Source organism: Choristoneura fumiferana, chromosome 9 (genome assembly GCF_025370935.1).
Source record: "Choristoneura fumiferana chromosome 9, NRCan_CFum_1, whole genome shotgun sequence".
Lineage (NCBI taxonomy): Eukaryota > Metazoa > Arthropoda > Insecta > Lepidoptera > Tortricidae > Choristoneura > Choristoneura fumiferana.
This window is the reverse complement of record NC_133480.1, coordinates 6,126,177-6,145,196: the sequence shown is the minus strand read 5'-3', so window position 1 is coordinate 6,145,196 and position 19,020 is coordinate 6,126,177. Positions and strand designations below refer to the sequence as shown.

Genomic DNA, 19,020 nt, shown 5'->3' with positions numbered 1-19,020 from the left:
TAAACAAACAAGTAATATGTATAATAATTAACAGAAATAATAGAACTAAAACTAACTTAGGTACTCTAATCCTAAAAATACCTACCATAATATACATGACAAGTAAGTCAATATTTACAAAGGATATTCTAATGTATGATGGATGACCACTCACTTAGGCTCTTAATAGTAAATAAGCACGGAAGATGTAAATAACACGGAAGAATAAAAACAAAAATAAAAACTTGTTTTTATTCTTCCGTGTAAATAAGTATAAATTAGCTAGAATAAATACGTAATTTTAAAGCTATGTAATTAATCTATTCCATTGAGTTTTTTATTCGTGACGTTATATTAAAGAACATATAATAAGTACCTACTTACACCTATATCGACAGTCACTGGATCGAGCCCTTGACCTTTGATTTTTATCCTAACTTTGAAAACTTGCATTAAAAATTTACACCTATAGCGTTTTAGTGGAAACATCGATCGTTAGCCTACTAAACGCCTATGCGACGGCAGTTCTATGGGGTGTGTAGGTAGGTACGAAGGTAGGTGAAATTCTCAATTCGTACTGAGCAAGCGTGGACGCCACAGCTAAAGCAATTTAAGTAATTCTTAGAAAACGCTCGTTCCCAGCGAGGTAACTTATTTCCAACGACTTATTTCTGTTAATTATTGTATATATTATTTGTTTGTTTATAAATAAATTTTCAAATAAGCACTATCCATGACTTAATATTAGTTTACCATGGTGAAAACAATTTTATTCTGCTAATTTCTTTAGTTTTATCCTCGAATCGTGAATTGTTTAAGTGAGCTACTTTCACGAAACGAGATTCACAATCACAAGTATATCGACGAGTCTGTGACTCAACCTCGTATATGAAATGTAGTATGAACTTGGATCTAAAATGGCTATTCGAATTTCTTAAATTTCATATACAAGGTGTTTATTAAATAAGTAAGGTAAGATAAGGTTGAGTTACAGACCCGTCGATATAGACTTTTAAACAGAGGTATATATATATATAATGCTGCAAAGTTTAATCTGTTGTTAAAATACATGTCCGTGACAAATGAGATGAGATGAAACGAAAGATAACCCTAGCTATTATGTGTGGCAATCCGCATTTTGCTTGCTCCATTATGGACTATGGTAGGTGCTTTGTATACAACATATAGGGTGCACATAAAATAATTTGTTTAATTAGGTAATGAGTAATGACGAACAGAACTGAAAGCATTTTTATTTTTTTATTTGTCACCTATTTTAACATCGAACGTATCAAACCTGTAGTGATGAAACGGAACATCAATGGGTATACAATACAAATACATACAGTCTTATGTGAATTTAAGTTGCCATATTTTCTATTAATATTGAACCTATGACCCGCCTCAGCAGAATTGACCCTTACTCCCTACTGCATTATCTCTTCCTGTATTATTTTTATTTTTTCTTCTTTTAATCACTTCATTTATATTTTGTCTTCAAATATTAAGTATCTGTTTATATGTATGTATTAATGTAAATAATTTTCTAGTAAATTTGTTGTTTTTTTTTTGTATTTCTGTTTTTCTTTTTACAGTACGTAATTTTGACTGGTTGCCTATATTTATAAATAGTCTTCTCTTAAAAATGTTATCTGGAAGAGACCCCTTATTAGGAATAAATTCGTCTTTGTACTTCTTTCTGTATACTTACCTGTATTATTTTTAATGTGCAATAAAGAGTTAACATACAGACGAACAAACTGAATCATTACCAGGGTGAAACCTTTTCAGTCATATTGAAATCATAGTGAAATTGATTAATAAAAGATTTCACCCTGGTTCATGAATCAGCTTGATCGATTGTAAAGGAACCAGAGTTGAGGTCACGCCCACAAGAACATGTCATGTAATTTTGACATTTACGCATTCATTTCATTCATTCTCCTTTTGTGAAATCAGTTCTTCATGTGGCACTCAGTGGCACTACCTATACGTACACTTCTAGAACATCCTGTACGACTACAAACTACTACAAAGCTATCGCTGCGCTGCGTCACGTACGGACACGGCCGCCGGTTGCGCCTGCGACGCGTGTGGCCTCTGATCTGAATTTAGCTCATTTCACATGAATGTCAGACTCAATTCACATAATCTATATATTTTTTATAAGTACCTACCTACATTTGAATGAGTTTAACGTAGACGAGTAGCGGAAGGAAAGTCAGGTTTTGGATATAAATAGGACATTATCAATCATCATCTCGGGACACGTCTCACTGATGGCGCATAGGTAGACTTCCTCTCAGAATAAGAGGGCTTGAGCTGTAATTCACACACACACCATTGAATTACTTCGTAGGATGTACAAGTTTTCGCACCAATATTTTCCTTCAACGCAAAGCTCTAGCTGTATTAAAATAAAAATAAGTAAAAGGGAAGTTATACTTTTTTTAATATTGTTTCCGCAGATATGCTTTTTGTAGATTCCTGGAAATATTATGTGGTACCTTTCTGATCTTTGAGCACGAAGGAAATAACTTTAAAAATCTAAGCAAACGTAATACTTTTGGTGTCTTGATCTATAAAACTAATAGATTGATATGAAGATATTAAAATTCCTACGCGCACGCATACGACCACAAACGTTAACAAACAAAACCATTCACTCAATTTCAGATCATTCAATTTCAATCACAGCCACAAACTTAGCTTTGCAGTCGATTGTAGCGGTGTCGTCTACATTTAACCATAACTCTACAACGACCCACGTTAGTTCTCAATTTATCCACCGGCAAAATAAGTTTGCAATGTTTATCCGCTCATGGTGGGGTGCCTTGAGAGTATTTCATTTAGGTTACGTTTGCTTTGGTCGGTTTCAGAACGAGTGTACCGTTGCACTGCCGCATTCCGATGCAGGTCCAATGTTCAGGTCCACGGGGATCGGACTGCTTTGGATTATGCGGGTTGAATTATTAATGAGTGAATGAATTGGACGAGTGGGGACGAGCATAGAGCTACGATGCATGGTGAAATTACAGCTTTTGCGTGGAAAGAGCATAATAGTGATAATGAATGTTTTTTTTTTTTAGTTTTCATGGGACGCACCTAAGCATAGCACTCTAACTACATCTAACTGGCCAGTATTAACCAAGCTACAATTACTTTTTTAATGATTTGAGGACAAAGATGCCGATTTTTAGTCTGATTTTTGATTTCCTTGTTAATATTTTTTATATAAATAAAAATTACCAACATAAAAACAAAATGGAAAATAAAGGAATAGATGAATAGATAAATGAATTATGTTAGACTTTCCAAAAGAAAGAATAATCCTTTTTTTCATTTAACGACGTACCTAAGCATTTTTTTCTTCTTTGAATTCGTTGAGCAGTTAATATTTATTTAAGTGAATATTGAAAAATGTTTCGAGCGAAAACAAAAAAAATGTGCTCTTTTATTTGATTCCATCTCTAACTCCTTCGTGTAGGTAATACACCTTCTGCGCCACCAAAAAAGAAAAAAAAAAACGATTTCAATTAAACCAACAAAAGCTTCTGCGCAAAAACCGAAACCGTCTTCTAAATAGTTCCACTCATCCTTGAAGATCGCATTCCTGGTGTTTCGATTGTTTTTTTGACCCCGGGTTGCAAAAAATCACGCTTCTGATTGGCTGACTTATTAGCCAGTCGTCTCCCATTGGTTGCGGGATCACGTCATGGTCAACGAACAGTAAATAGCCGTATTTCAGCGTGTGATAGCCGATTGTGTTCGAGAGAATGTTCTAGAACTTTTCTTTATAAGTTCGGAAGCGGCCTTGGTTTTAAAATTATCCAAAGATAAATATTGGGTCAAGCAAGGCTAAGGGGCTGTTTCACCATATGAAAAGATAGCTGGTTTTTTTTCTAATTTAATTAAGCCTTTTTTGCGTTTTAAGTGTTTTAATGTAAACTGCTATGGAAATAAATTGAATTGAATTTACTATATTTACCCAAGTTTTCCCAGGACAATTTTATTTTAATAATAAAAACCGACTTGTGAAATAGGCGAATTAGCTCATTGAAGTGGCAATGGGTAGGCCATATAGCACAAGGGACAGATGGCCGCAGGATCCGAAAAGTTCTCGAATAGAGACCGCGGATAGGACGTCCAGTCCACTAACGAGATGGACGTATGACCTGGTTAAAGCCGCAGGTTCGCGGTGGATGCAAGCCGCTTCCAACCGAAGCAAAATGAGATCTATGAGGTAGACTTATGTCAAAAAGAGGACGTCTGTACGGTTGATAAGATAAGATGATAATGAAAATGACATGTGAAATAGTTCCGTAATTAGAGTGTGCTCTCATGGACGCAAAGCTTAGTGGAAAAGGCGCTGAATTCTTTACCGACGTCAGATATCCTCTTTCAGACTATAAAACGACGAACCAGAAAAAAACCACTATTATAAAGGGTCGGACTTTTGATCAACAAACTATAGCAATTTAAATTTTATTGGCTCGTTTCATCAAAAGAGATAAAAGCCATGTTTAATTTGCTCCATCGATTCTGGAGTTAAATACACACTATCACAATTGATATCCTTCTTACTATTAGTTCTATACTCTTCTGAACGAATCAGATTAAAAACCTATTCTAATGCAGTTTTTCTGACACCTACTAATAGCTACTAAAAATTAAATATAAATCTGGTGAGAAAACATTCTAATATGAATACCGGCCAGTTAATTATAGTAGGTTCAATGTCCAGTGCGTCACTTGCCGCCTTCGACGCAGCGGACTAGCACACTCAAGGGACCATAGTCCAATGGACGATTGCCCTTGCGGGGGATATTGTTTGTTGCACTACGACAATATCATTCTGGACGGATATCTGTTGTCAATTATACTTAGTGATAAAGAGTGCGAAACCAAATAATGATAGCTAGTAGCTTTATCTTCGTGCTATATAAATATACTAGCTTTTGCCCGCGGCTCCGCCCGCGTGGTATACGGTTATCGCGCGCTGTTCCCTCGGGAACTGTGCATTTTTCCGGGATAAAAAGTAGTCTATGTCACTATCGGGCCCATAAACTATCTCTATGCCAAAAATTCCGTTACGGCGTGAAAGACGGACAAACACACTTTCGCATTTATAATATTAGCATGGATGTGGCCAATGTCGCCATGGCCATAGTTTATAACAGTCTACTTTGCACATGCAAATTGTTAAGTTCATAGGTTGTTTCTATAGGTTCATCAATTGGATTTCGGTATTAACCCATATCTCGTCTTCGCTAAAGAAATTAAGTGCCTAACCTACCTGCAAGTTGAAATTGTTATAATTTTTTTATATTGACTTTTATCATTGACTACGGTGGTATTTTTATTTACAAACATATTGTGATCGATCCAATTAGTTATTATACCGGGTGTGGCCTGTAATATGAGCAAATAATTAAAACACAGATCATACTCCTCAAACTGAACAACATTAGTTCAGCGACTTTTTAAAACAATTAGTTTTTAAATTTTTATTACACTTTTAAGCAATGTAAAGCAAAATGCTTGATGTTTGTAGCGTGACAGGCGACGTCAGTTGGGTTCTAGGATGGCGTACATTGATAGCAGTATTTAATTTGCATGAAAAAAGGAAAATTCAAGGACTCCATTATTTTTAAAAGTCGCTGAACTAATGTTCAGTTTGACGAGGACGACCTATGTTTTAATTTTTTGCTCGTATGTTAGGCCACACCCGGTATTTACTTGGTTTTTAAAACGAGGTTACATTTCAGTCTTAGGAAATAAATGGGAGTGAATTGGGAATTGAATTAAATTGAATTGCTTAACATTCCTGGATGGATGGTTGCCCGGTTGGGCAGAAAAATGGGTTGATCACAACACAACCTTCCCGGTCATTCGTATCTTTTCTTCTCTATAGGTCCAAGTCTAGATAGCCATTTTTGTAGAGCCTATAATATATTTCCGCTGAGTTATAAGTACAGTCGAACAAATTGAATCATGTACCAGGGTGGAATTTGTTACTTGATTTTCCTTACTTTTGATCACTTTTGTACCTTGTCACTTTAACGTCATGTTTGAGAAGCCATACGAAATTGTTAACGACTGAAAGCGACAAGGTATAGAAATGATCACTTATTTATGACGTTGACTGTACATGAATCAGTTTGTTCTGTACAATACACGATCGTGCTCGCCCGCAGCTCCGATACTTTGTCATCCGAGTGCCAGAATGCATAGATTATTTCGGCCCGGTCGTTGCGTTGCTTTGCGCAGACGCCGGTCATGGCTGGCGGATGTCAGATGTGCTATGAGGTCGCGAAATGTTACTGTGTGTGTACTTTACTAAAGAGCAGTAGATGTAAGATCTTAAATATGAAAATTTAATTGTGCAATTGTTAAACATCCATACTAATATTATAAATGCAAAAGTGTGAGTGTTTGTATGTTTGTCCGTCTTTCACGTCGAAACGGAGCGACGGATCGACGTGATTTTTGGCGTAGAGATAGTTTATGGGCCAGAGAGTGACATAGGCTACTTTTTATCCCGAAAAAATGCACAGTTCCCGAGGAAACAGCGCGTGATAACTAAAGGGCGGACGAGGGATGCAATATGGTGACGAAAGCATAAGATGGATAAGACTTATTAAATTTCGATTAATATTTTTGTGTAAAAATGTAAAATGTAAAATATAAGCGCATAGTGAACTATAAAAGGAATGCACTGAAAATATGTAATATAGAAAAAAATACGATTATTTACTACAACAAAATTATCCAACTATGTTCTCTTTTTTAAACCAATTGTAGTCATATCCATATTACGTATATGTGGTGGTAACCGAATTCCACGCGGGCGGAGCCGCGGCCCGCGGGCAAAAGCTAGTAAATAACAAATATGAAGTCAAAACTACACATAACGCATATTACACGGTATTTACGTATGGTAAATAAGCAGATTTGCATAATCCTCGACACTTTGTAAATGTATTTGTTGTAGGTATTAAATACGCTTAGAGTCATCATCATCATCTCAGCCGTAGGATGTACACTGTTGGACATAGGCCTCCCCCGCAGACCGCCACGCTTCACTCACGCTTAGACTGACTCCATCAAATTCTGTCCTGTAGTTGTATCTGACTAAATTGCTAAAGACGAACTTATGTGTATCTCGTTAGGATACTTGTAAATAGGCACACATTCCAAAGTTATTTATTATATCGAAGTGAATTAATTTTTGACCAGTTTCTAACATGCTAACTACTGAATCTCGTCAAAGATCAACATCCACGGCCAAGGCCAAAAATTTCACGGCACAGATAAAAAACCTAAATTATCATAAATATACCGATACAAACATCACGAGTCACAAGACTATCATCCCAAGTCTTCTGTTAACAAGAGTGGGGTTTGTCTTTCTTTTAAACAAGTTGGATACGAAACGAACTGCAAAAATATTATCCACATTTGATGTTTCGGTATGAAATAGAATAGGTACCTATGTATTCAGTGTTATGCACGAAAGCAAACCTACGAAATATAGTCGGGTTGCGTTTCCCCTAAGAAATGTTATAATGACAAGGGTGTGACATTATTCTTTCATAAAAGAGCCTAATCACAAAACACCATCATCATGCAATTCACCCATATTTAGTGAGAATAGATGGCGTCTAATCAATTGATTAGATGCCATTATACAATATCACAAGGGGAATTTGGCGAGCTAGGAATTCAACTAATACAATTACGATTAGTGCACGGTCCTCCTCAATGGAAGCAGATCCTAAGGATAAATGCCGGCGTGCCAACCACTTAATGATTTGATTCTGTACACCCACAGAATAAATTAAACTGAACCCACACTACCGCCTTACTAGCGGCCCTAATACTATGAAGTGCAAAACTCGAACTTCGTATGTTGCCATCCCGCTGACGCTTATGTCATTTAATACGCGAGTGAAAGGGACAGTGCAATACGAACTTCGATTTTCTCTCGTAGTAGAGCTGACTAACATTCGTTGAAACCTACTCAGAAAATATGAACTCGTTTTTGAAATAAAACAATTCCATTTGCGGAAAACTGAACCGATCAAATAACGAATAGCAAATTACTGAAAAATTAATTGCTTATGTTTAGTGTTTTTTTGGATGTCGTATAAAAATATATGGAACTGTCCACTTTAAACCAAGCTTCAAGCAACGACAAATCTAGTAGTTTTTTTTAGCAAACGGCGATGGCCGGGCCGGCTAAGTTTACATTTTAATCAAGATCCGGCCTTTGGAAAATTTGAAGTTGTTTTTAAGAATCAAACTTATATTAAATTAGGATTAAATAAATAAAATATGCAATGGTTTTCAGTCTTTGAAACAAACTAAAAGTCTTGATTTTATCACGAAAATCAGAAATCCGCACCAAAACTAGTTACATACATGCTAAACGTATCTTATTGTGATTAAAAACAAAAATATTGCTTAACCTGTCCTCTCCCAGAGGCACAAATTTGTGGCCAAATTCCTTTGATCCTGTTATCCTGGGAGATGACAGATTAAAGTGCTAAACAAGTCCTGCACTAACTGCAAGCGAACATGGTGGTAGTTTCATTCAATTGTAGCTTGCTCATTCATAATTCTTCGTTGTCATTTGCAATTCTTTGATACCGGAATAGGATGAAAATCGTTATAGAAAACGGGGCTCATTCGCCGCGTGATTGGTCACAATTGATGCTGATTGTAGTCCATTTTACGACAATTGACCGACAGAGAGCCATCCAATGGGTAATCGCTAGACCATGCGGCGTATGCGATGCTTATAATTGGCAGTGAAAAGATCTTACGACGCGGTGGGTCGATGTGCTATTTAATACTAGCTGGCGGATTAGGAAAGTAATTAGATTCTGACCAATGAAACACGAGAACGACAGAGCAAAGCCACAAATCATCGACTTTATACGCGTAGTTTAATCGTTGTTTTATATCGGCATGCATCTAGTAAATTTCGTTTAAATGCTTTAAAAAATCATGTGACGAGTTTTCTCTGATACCATTGGAATGTGGCAAAAATAGCAGGAGAATAATCCAGACCAAGTTTATTATTACAACTAGGCGAATATTTGATAAAGAGTGATAATTCTTTAGAAATCTATACTTACGAATACATAGATTTATAACCATTTTAGAATATTTTTTTAACCCTCGAGAGGGAAAAAGAGGGGTGTTGTAAGTTTGACCGCTATGTGTGTCTATGTGTCTGTCTGTCGCACCGTAGCTCTTAAACGGGTGGACCAATTTGAATGTTTTTTTTTTTATTGAGAGAAGGTTTTCTAGCGATGGTTCTTAGACATGTTTTATCAAAATCGGTTCAGCCGTTTTTGAGATATTGAACTTTGAAGTGACAAAGTCGGGGGTTTTCCAACTTTTTGCCATTTTCTCTAAAACCTACATTTACCTGTCAAAAATATTTATTATTTTGGTTATTTTGCATCAATACTACAACTTTGAAGGCATTGACATCGTAAGTCTGGTTAAGCAAAAAAAATATTAATAACCTTACTGGCAAGAAGAGTTCATTCGAAAAGGTTAAATTATGCGCATAAACAATTATGAACAAACGCTCCGTAGGTATAACTTTCTAATTGATTGAATAGTTGAAATTCCTATTACATACTTAATTCATTAGCACAAAAAAGTGCGTGAACAAAGTCCCTGATTAAAGGGAATATTATATTTTATTATTATTTAGCAAAAATACTTATAAGTTGCACTATTTTCGTGTTTCGAAATCAGTTTATTAGCAAATATAACTTCATTATCTTGAGTAATATTAACATGATATTATACTAGTACAGGAAAACTACACTTCACTGGCTAGTGCTAACCGCAACGTGCCGCAACCTAAGTCTTGATTCATGCTACGTTAGGTCATGGCAGACTAATGCAATAGCGGTCACTATACTAAAGTAATATAATTAGGTATAATTAACGTCTTAATACCTAATTGTAGAGGTAATTAACATGAGATGAGGCCACAGGAACAGTGTTCTTTCAGAAGTAATATTAACCTAGCTAATTTAACAACCAATTTGAGATATTTTTTTATTCAAACTTTTTCGAGTAACTTTCTGTTTTTATTGTTCCTATTAACTATGTCGGTGTTATTTCGATTAATTTCTAAGTTTTCTACAAAGTCTGGTCGCGGAGCACGAAGAATTTCGTACAATGACCTTTCACTATGTGTCTCTGTTGCTTGCCTGTAAATATTTGCCGTCGCGCTCGCACAGATGGATTTGTTCGAATGCGACGTCAAATATTCACGTGCGAATGAGAGTTCGTACCTTAGTCTTGACTGATAATGTAACATAAGAAAAGTTGAAAAAAAAAACAACATTGTGATTTCAAAGTTCAATATCTCAAAATCGAAATCAGTCCATCTGTTTGGCAGCTACGATGCCACAGACAGACATTGGCGCCAAACTTACGTAAAACACCTCTCTTTTTGCTTCGGGTATTATAAATTAGGTACTGTGGAAACGCAATAAATCGTATTCAATGTTCCACTATCTCACTAACCTAGCTACATAATCAATATGTAACAATCGCAAAAACATTGACGAAAGTTATTAAACTTGATCGAAGTAAACATGAAATGTGATGTTTGATCCTAATGTTAATAAAGTTAGATATCAGCATAATAAATAAATTCTGAAATAACAAAATTTATTAGGTAGGTAGGTGCTGATAAACAGACTGCAAAAGGGATTTTCTGATAGCAATTCGATAAAGTGCAATAAAAAAATTGATAAATGTGATCCTTTTAAATATGTGGTTGGTAAGATATTTAATGTTCTATAAATACTTCGTTACGGAATCATCAAATTTGAATATTTATGTCGATATGGAAAAATCCGTGCCAATGGAAGATTTTTAGCTTAATATTAATAGTGGGCTGCAAACCGGGTGGATTTTTTTTATCATATTATATTTTTTATTTAGTAGTTATTTTTAGAAGACAATGATTAAGATTACCTATAATTAGCATTTTTCAAATAAGTAGGTAAATGATGCGTCCCAATCTTGCTAGTTTTATACTCAAATCCAGTGTTCAGAGTGACTGGAACTTTGGTACGATTAGGTGAGCTTGTGTTTTAAAAATTAAATTTTTATCCAAAACTTATAAGCAAAATGAATGAGTACTTATAAAAACTGTAATCATATTTATACAGTTTACTTACAGGTTCGTGCCGACTTACATGAAATAATGAATTACTTTTTTTATCTATTTAGTCAGCACTAAATTCGAAGCACATATGCATTGAATAAAAAACAAAATACAAAGTATATTAAGCTTTCATGTAGGTGCATTTTTTGTATAAGTAATTAAAATGTCAAATAGCGAAGTGAGGATCATGTTTAAAGTAAACGGCATCTGCCAACCGAACACAATATTTCCGATCGTAGGTAGTATGTACGAAGTGTTAGTCAACCTTTGCACGTATAGCAGCAAAACAATCGCATGAAAGTCATAATTATAATGCTGTAAACATAAATTCCGTCCGTGAGCAAAAGAATCGGCACCATCACAATCATTTCATAGAAATTAATAAACTTCAGAATTCACCTTCACTGTCGACGCATCAAAACCACACGTTATTCAAAACTATCGACACTATCGTAGAAAGATTATGAAGTAGCTAAGTATACAATTTTTTCATCTTTAAAACCGAAAGCAATGGCTGACTGTAATAAAGTGCGATAACACTTAAATCATCATAACTTCATAAGTTCCATGGTCAAAGGCCAAAGCCAACTCAAATTCTAGTGTTCATTGGTCATTTCATCCGAGGTAGCAATTACATGGCAATTTAAGTTTTTGTGGACACAGGGCTGTGCTGTAATTGTATATCCATGGTTCAAGCAACCTTGGACTTGGTGGACTTTGACTTGGGAGTCATGCCAATATTTCCTAATGGTACGAAGAACATATTTTAGTACTACGAAGTGCAAAATTCGAACTTCGTATCTTGCCGTCTCACTCACGCTTAATATTATTTAAAATAAGAGAGTGGGACGGAGGGCACGATACGCACTTCGATTTTCGAATATCGTAGTAGCCCCTGATTCCAAGTAGCTTAGCTGTTTCCATGGCTCTTATTAAATTTTAAACGACTGTAAAAGAAGAAAAAGTAGAGGAGGAGAAGGTGTTGTATTTTTTTTTTGTTGTTTCTTATCTTAGACAGTCATTTAATTTTATGAATATATTTTGTATATTTCAGCTATTCAAAGAAGAAACGCTGCCAGCATCTTCGGGACCTTGCCTAAGGGGGTACTTTTAGCAATTTGTTTTGGTTTTTTTATTTTTTATTATTGTTTTTAATTTATGTAAGTATTTTAAGTCTAAGATATTTTATACATACTCGCAAGAGTTAGTTTTAATTTAAAAGTAGTACTTAGTAATATCATGTTATTTTGTTACTAAATAAATAAATTATGCAATGATCACTATTTTATGTGGTATGTTTATTTTATATTGTATCACTATTTTATGAATTTCATAAATCGGTTGTTTTTATTCTGTTTAAGACGGTATCTATACGAAACCGTGCACTTATTTGGTTGGTTAATTAAAAAAAAAAGTAAAAAAAACAAATGCAGCTAATGATAATTATAATTGGTGTGATGTAACCTCCGGATGTAACGTTACGGATATTAGGTAGGTAAGTAAAAGAACGTCCATGAGCTGTTGTCATCTCAACAGAATATTTTTTAATCCACTGAATTGAATGTACTACTCATTCTTTATCTCAAAGAAACGGTACTGTGCGAGAAAGGGAAGTGGACTGTATAGAAATTTCGAAAGAGCAACGAGAGGAAAGTCGGGATGGTGAAGGAACGTGCCGGAAGCAAAATATGGCGTCCCGCGACAAATTAATAAATAAAATGAAAAAGCACGCGAAATAATAGCTGCTGTAGGAAGCTCTCACCTGAGAACTCCTCGTCTGCTGCAGGGCAGGATCTTAGGGCGTCGGTAACGGGCACCGTTGGCTCGAAGTCTTCAGCTCCTCCGGAATCACTGTTAACTCTTACCTCTGGTGTCGTACTTAGCCTTCAGATCAGCGCAGGGGTGCAGGGAGGCTTCAGCAGCAGCACTGAGCTTACGTTAAATTTAAAAACTACGGTTTGAAGGAAAGCTTGTAAAGTTTGGGCAGCGTAACGGCTGTTACAATTCAAATTCTTAAAATAATATTAAAAAATAGAGAATGAAATGGCGCTCCAGCTGACGAGTCAGCTGGTTTTGTTATCGAAAAAGTGGAGGGGAGCGGTTATTCGGATGTCGGTAGTTATAACAATTAAGGTGTGGCCACCGTGAATAAAAAATATTAGGAGGTAAAGGCTCCTGACATCTGGCAATACTGAACATTTCCGCCCACCAAAATACGCTGTATTTTAACTAGGTTAAACGATAAAAATAAATAAAAAGTAAATAAAGAGATGGAAAGTAGGATTACTACGAGCGATAGTAGCGATGGAGTTAGGTAGGCAGGGGGCAAAGCTTTACGACTGGTCGTTTATAAAGACCGCAAGCGGTGCGCACGGTCACGACGCGCACTATGCCGTCAGCTCCAGGATGGGTATCTACGATGCGACCTAAAGGCCACTTCATGGGGCTGGTTTGTTCGTTAAGGACAAGGACTAGTGCGCCCTTTTCTAGGGCAACCTGCCTATCGTGCCATTTCGTTCGCTGCTGCAGCGTATGCATGTATTCTTGGGACCACCTTGCCCAGAAATCTTGATGCATTTTTTTTCCTTGATCGGAAACTAGTTTGCGGCAGTGTCCGCGGCGTGCTACGAAACGTCTTAGTGCGGCGAGGAACGCTTCTGTCGTAAGTTCGGTGGCGAGTTCTGCATGAACGGCCTTAGTAGCTGTGCATACAAAGACGCAAATGTACGCTTTGTACGTTTTATTTCCCCGCCCACGACCGAGAGATACGTCGAAAGGTCCGCCGTAGTCGACGGCGGCGCTTAAGAACGGTTTTAATGCGTTAATTCTGTAAGAAGGGAGGTCCCCCATGAAAGGTGCAGACGCGCTTGTAGGACGAACGCGAAAGCATTTTAAACATTTCGATACGACTGACCGGATCGCGCGCTTTGGCGAGAGTATCCAGAAATTCTTAGCGAGCAAGTTTTGAAGCGTTTGTACTCCCGGATGCATAAATTTTTGGTGGTACTCTTCAATTAAAAGCGCGGTTAGACGGTCGTCTCGAGGTAGAAGCAACGGGTGCTTTATATCGAAGTCGACGAATGCGCGAGATAGGCGACCGCCCACCCTCAAGAGGCCCGCATCATCTACGAAAGGCGATAATTTTTTAAAGTTTTCGATAGAGAATTAAATTTATGAGCTTTCAAAAGTTCGATTTCCGACGAGAAGTGATTCATTTGAGAAAACTTTATTAAAGCCATAAGGGCTCGCGTGACCTCCGCCGGGGTTATGGGGCCGGTGATGGCCTTATTTTTAGATAAGCGGTGTTTTAAGTTATGGATGTAACGTAGGCAGTATGCCACCACACGTTCTAAAGTTTTTAACGACGAGAATTTATTCAACAATATTACGGATGGGGTTTCTTCACTAGAACGTGCGACCAGAGGGACCAGTTTTTGCTCACCGAGATAAGAATCTGTATCGACTGAGGAGGCTGACCGTGGCCAAGCGTCAGCTTCGGCAGAACTGACCCGGATCCTAGCTTCCGGTGGCTTCCTTCTACGCCAAAGGATGCGTTGGTATTCCGCGTCCTCCGGGAACACTAATATCTGCCTATACATCTGCTTTACATCAGCAGTGAAAACCACGGCGTGCCACCGGAAACGAAGAAGCAAGTGGAAGATATTTTTTGTAGTTTGGGTCCCGCTAGCAATGTGTCGTTTAATGAGATACCTCGCGCGTCCCTGGCGCTGGCGTCGAATACCACGCGGAGAGGGGTACTAGTTGAAGAGAGCCTCAGAATCCCGTGATGAGGAATGTAAAAAAATGACCGCTATCGTTTGCCGGAGGGTCACACCTTTCCAGATGACCACACGCCTCGTAATCCTCCATGAATGCCGCATAACTCTTCGAAAGTTCCGAGTTTAGCTGAAGCTTCTTTTCCAACAATGAGAAGCGCTTAAGCGCGATGGCACGAGAGCCGTTGAAAATTGGTTTACTTGTAAGGTCGGCGAAGGGTAGTGGAACAATATACCTACCCTCTTCCGTACGACGATAATTCGTGGCAAAATGTTGCTCACACAATGCGTCATTTTCGATAGAAGGACATTGGTCGGGTGTGAACGTCCTCCAACTCCCAAAACCTCCGAATGGAGTCATCTAACGATAGGTTTTCTGTGATTTTTGTAGTGACATGACAACTGCCACGACGAGGACGAGAAATATCCAATGCGCCACCACCCATCACGATCCAACCGAATATGGTTTTGATAACCGTTGGCTGACCCGGGTCACCCTGGATCAATCCTGGACGTAACGATGATGCGAACACGTCAACGCCTAGCAGCATGTCGATCGGACCCGGTTCATTCCAACACGGGTCCGCGAAGGCCAGGTCTCTATTCGTTAACCACGACGACGGTTTAATATGTCCGGTTGGCATGTCGGAACATATAGTCGGCAAAACATATGCCTCGAACGAAAATGTACTATTATGTTCATCAGTATTGGATGAAATAGTACACGACAAAGTCCCACTAGGTTCCGCTAGCGCCTGGCCTATACCGCTAACAATGTGCTTCGCTTTACTCGCTTTCAAACCTAGCCTGTTTACACACTGTTCCGATATGAAGTTGCAAGCGCTAGCGCAGTCTAGTAGCACACGCACCGGAACCCGTTTACCGGTTCGATCTGTGACCAAAACTACGGCAGTCGCAAATAAAGTGGGTCCGGTCGCCGGGCCGGCCACCATGGCGATGGCCTCGTCAGCCGCCCCAGCCGATTTATTCATAATGCTAGGTTGCTCCGGTTTATGAAAATGCAACAGAGTATGATGCGAGTACCGACAGTGTTCACATCGCTGCTTCGAGCGACAACGCTTCACGGAGTGCGCGCTCGACAAGCATAAAATACAAAGTCTACTCTGTTTAGCGAATGTGAACCGGTCGCCCGGACTATATTTTAAAAACGTTGGACAGGTTAGGATATGGTGCGACCCTTTGCATACCGCGCATGACACAGCAGCGGCCACGAAAGCCGTTTTATGCTTAGAATTCGTTTTATTCCCGGCTGGCGTTGGTATGTTCGCCGGCGGTGAGATCGTACCTACGTTTTCGAGCGCCCGACGCCTCTTTTCGATAAATTGTCCTAACACGTCAAAGTCCGGAACCCCGTCGGAATTATGCTCTAATTCAAACTGTTCCTTAGTAGCCTTGTCTAGTTTCGACCACAGCAAGTGCACTAACATAAAATTTTTGTCCGGTAGCTTATACGAATTTAAAATCATTAAATTCTCCGTAAACGTCCGTATAACCCGGTCTAAGTCTCGAGAACTACGAACCGGTTCACAGTTCACGAGTTTCTCAAAATAAACGGTCGCGATTTGTCGCGTCTTATTATATTTCCTACATAAAGCGCTATACGCGACACCGTAACTCTCGTTCGTGAGCGGGTAATTCTTTATTAAATCATACGCCTCGTTTTTTACGATTGTTAGCAAATAATGCAGCTTTTCTACGTCGGCCAAATCCGGGCGCCTATGAATCAATGATTCATACAACTGTCTGAACGACACCCAATTTTCTAGTTTTCCGTCAAAGTCTCGTATGTTGATTTTTGGAAGTCTAGCAGCGTGAGACGGAGGCGCTTCTTGAACCGGCTTTACAGCTCGGTCCGATTGCAACTCAGCCCAACGCGCTCTAACGGCTCGCAAATTCGCGTCAAATACCTGCGTTGTACGAAACTCTTCGCGATGCATGTTTAACGGCATAGAACATAAAACCTGACGCATGGCACTGTGATATTCGCCCGAAATTGTCTCAAAATCGTTATCAGAACATAATCGCAACTCACCATCGTTCGCAGCTACTAAATATTCGAGACGCATTAACGCGTAGTCTCGAGCTACGCGCGCAGGGTCGGCTAACTCAGCTCTCAACTCTGTATCTTGAGTTTTCGACATTTTCCGCACTTATCACTCTAAACACACGCGAAATATCACACGGAATTACTTCACTTCAATTTATTTTAATCTTCTACACACAGCTACAGCAACGAACTAAAATGGCGCCGACATGAAAATAACTACGGGTAGACGGAAATATACTAACAACCGCCACGGAAAAATATAAATGTTACCAGTTCGAAAAATATACTTAACCGCCTCCAAACCGCACCGTAACGGTTATGTACAGGAGATTAAAATGGAAACGAACGGAAAAAACGGAGTTTAATAAATAGGGCCAACAAAACCGGAGGGGTCGTAAATACAACCGATTTTGATGAAAAATTCGATACGCTACCTAACCTTGAGGACAGATAAAATGCCTCTGTGTGCTAGTTAAATTTAAACCGGCTGTCTTATCCCCTTTACCGAAACACAACAGCGCGAACGCTGTTATTTCACGGCAGGTTCACGGATAAGATGGTGGTCCCAACCCGGGCGGACTTGCACAAGGTCCTACCACCGGTAATTTAATACGCAAATGCGAAATTAACGAAAATAATAGTAAGAGGTGGTAACGTTAAATATAGCAAACCCTCCCAACGACAAAATATAAATGAGGGTTGCAAATTTAAATTAGACCTACCTTTTTAACGATAACGAAAAAATTAACAGGAAGGATAACCACAGACCAACACCCTCTCAACGAAAAAAACGAAAGCGATAAAAGAATGAGGGTTGTTAATCTATCGTGTACCCGACCCAACGACAGCGACAATTTTTAGTTTAAAGTAACTAAATTAAAATAACGGGAAGGTATTTAAACAACAACTAACAACCACTCTCAACGACGAAAGAAATAAATGAGGGTTGTTAGTCTATTGTGTACCCGACCCAACGACAACGAAAAATTATTATTTAAAGTAAATATACTAAAAATAACGGGAAGGTATTTGAAATATGGACTAACAACGGTCTCCAACGAAAAATAAAATAAATGAGGGTTGTTAGTCTATTGTGTACCTGACCCAACGACAACGAAAAATTCTTATTTAAAGTAAATATACTAAAAATAACGGGAAGGTATTTGAAATATGGACTAACAACGGTCTCCAACGAAAAAATAAAATAAATGAGGGTTGTCAGCCAATATTCTACCGAACCCAACGACAACGAAAAAACGGGAAGGAATACTACAGACCAGTAACCGCTTCCAACGACAATATATGAGGGTTACCAGCCTATAATTTATCCGACCCTAACGACAAATTTGTAACGAACTTTACAAACCTTCCGCCAACTTATTGACGCAATATTTTGCTTACCCGACAAAGGTTAAGGAATTTTTAAAGGATAGTTACACCAAACGAACTTTCAACAAGTGACAACGAAAAACGACGAAAAAAGGTCACTTATCAAAATATTCGGTTCGAAGACCAAAAAATGTGCGAGAAAGGGGAAGTGGACTGTATAGAAATTTCGAAAGAGCAACGAGAGGAAAGTCGGGATGGTGAAGGAACGTGCCGGAAGCAAAATATGGCGTCCCGCGACAAATTAATAAATAAAATGAAAAAGCACGCGAAATAATAGCTGCTGTAGGAAGCTCTCACCTGAGAACTCCTCGTCTGCTGCAGGGCAGGATCTTAGGGCGTCGGTAACGGGCACCGTTGGCTCGAAGTCTTCAGCTCCTCCGGAATCACTGTTAACTCTTACCTCTGGTGTCGTACTTAGCCTTCAGATCAGCGCAGGGGTGCAGGGAGGCTTCAGCAGCAGCACTGAGCTTACGTTGAATTTAAAAACTACGGTTTGAAGGAAAGCTTGTAAAGTTTGGGCAGCGTAACGGCTGTTACAATTCAAATTCTTAAAATAATATTAAAAAATAGAGAATGAATGGCGCTCCAGCTGACGAGTC

At 38.4% G+C, this 19,020-nt stretch overlaps 1 protein-coding gene across 1 annotated transcript in view; it reads right to left on the bottom strand.

Moving 5' to 3' along the window:
* Window positions 1–19,020, bottom strand: part of fabp (fatty acid binding protein) — a 28,986-nt gene that overhangs the window by 4,872 nt on the left and 5,094 nt on the right. The window lies entirely within an intron of this gene.